Raw genomic sequence first — 2,187 nt, 5'->3', positions numbered from 1 at the left:
TTTTTTTTTTTTTTTTCTTCTTCTTTACTCTGAACTAAGAGAGACCCATTATTGCATCTAGATGGCTGCTTGCAACTTTTTAAGATCTCAGTTGGTACTTGCCAAAATAAGATGTGAAGCAATGTTTTGTGTAGTATGTTATACAAATTGACCTTGAAGTCCCTTGTGACTATGGTCCTGAGCCCACAGTTCGAACTCCTTGCTCTCTCTGGGTAGCTGGCTGTGGTCAAGAAGTGACTACAGCCTTGTCCCTTGTCAGCTCTACCATATACCTGGGAATTCTCACAGAACATACAAATGCGGTTGTAGAAACATTGCCTACCAACTCTCTACATGGTGATGGGTATATTCCCATCTGCACAGACATACCTAATAGTTCAGCCTGCATAGATCAATGCTTGCCTTCACTGACAACACAGTGCTGTATGTGCAAAAGGGTTCATCTTTGTTGTCTGTACCTCCCATGTACCTCTCTATGTTTTCCTCTTCCTTAATGACACTGTGTTGATCACTCATGTTTGGTACATTGCCCTTCTCTTCCCCCAAATCAATACTTGTCTCTCCCTATCTAACAGCTCCCTCCCCCCTCTACTCCCATCCCTAGTAACCAACAAAGAAAATTTCCGTCCATATATAAACCTTTCCTTGACTTTTTCCAATAACAGACTAATACAATGTTTGTCTTTCTGTGATTGACTTATTTAATTAAGTATAATGTCCTCCACATTCATTCACATTATGAGATTGCTAAGATAAACTCATCTAGTTTATCTTTTGCTGTTTGTACATTTTGAGTTATGTTTGATAGTCTTTTTTATGCTATATATCAGGGCCCCTAAATTAGCCCCTTGATTTTCCTTGAGGAGCTTTATAGTTTTAGGTTTCACATTTAAGTCTTTGATCTTTCTGGAGTTCGTTTTTGTGTATGGTGTGCAGTACAGATCTTGTTTCATTTTTCTACAAAAGGATATCCAGTTTTGCCAGCACCACTTGTTAAACAATTTCTTCCCCATTTAATGGATTTTGGCCATTTGTCAAAGATCAGCTAACTATAGGTTGATGGATCTATGTCTGGATTTTCAATTCTATTCCATTGGTCTGTGTGTCTGTTGTTGTACCAATACAAGGCAGTTTTGACTACTGTGGCTGTATAGTAGGTTTTAAGATCTGGGTGTATGAGATCTTCTACTTTGTTCTTCTTCAATAGTGCTTTGGTTATCCAAGGTCTCTTTACTTTCCATATAAAGTTAATGACTGGTTTTTCTATATCCTTAAAGAATGTTGATGGGATTCAGATTGGGATTGCATTGAATGTATAGATTGCTTTGGGTAGAACTGACATTTTCACAATGTTCAATATTCCTGTCCATGAGCATGGTATGTTCTTCCATTTATGTAGATCTAAGGTTTCTTGAATTAGTCTTTCATGGTTTTCTTTGTACAGGTCTTTTGCATCCTTGGTAAGATTTATTTCAAGTATTTTATTTTTTTTTTTTTATAGCTATTGTAAATGGTATTGATTTCCTTATTTCTTTTTCAGCAATCTTTTTGCTGGTGTAGAGGAATTCAACCTATTTTTGGATGTTGTTCTTGCATCCTGCCATGATACTTAATCTCTCAATTAGTTTCAGTAAATATTTGACTGAGTGTCTTAGGTTTTCTAGGTATAGGATCATATCATCAGGAAATAGGGATAGTTTGACTTTTTCCTTACCAATTTGGATGCCTTTGATTTCCCTTTCTTGCCTTATTGCCCTGCTAGGGCTTCCAATACAATGCTGAATAGAAGGGGAGATAGAGGATATCCTTGTCTAGTTCCTGTTTGCAAGAGGAATGGTTTCAGTCTCTCTCCATTGAGAATGATGTTGGCTGACCCTTTTATTCCTATTTAGCTATGAGTTTTGATCAGGAATAGGTGTTAGATTTTATCAAATGTCTTTTCTGCATTGACTGATATGATCATGTGCTTCTTCTCCTTTGTTTAATTTATGTGATGGATGACATTGATTGTTTTTCTAATGTTGAAGTCTCTGTGGTGATTATGTTTGTGTGTCAACTTGGCTAGGCCTGGTTGAGTGGTTGAGCAGCTGGATGTAGTATTCCCCATGATGAGACTGGTAATCAATTCCACGGTGGAATCTACTGTGAGCAGCTGAGTAGCTGCCTTTGGGTATGTGGTCTGCTTCC

The sequence above is a fragment of the Orycteropus afer genome, unplaced genomic scaffold (assembly GCF_000298275.1).
Source record: "Orycteropus afer afer isolate SDZICR_OR568_19922 unplaced genomic scaffold, OryAfe1.0 scaffold00081, whole genome shotgun sequence".
Taxonomy (NCBI): domain Eukaryota; kingdom Metazoa; phylum Chordata; class Mammalia; order Tubulidentata; family Orycteropodidae; genus Orycteropus; species Orycteropus afer.
The sequence above is the reverse complement of the archived record's forward strand: the minus strand, read 5'-3'. Positions refer to the sequence as shown.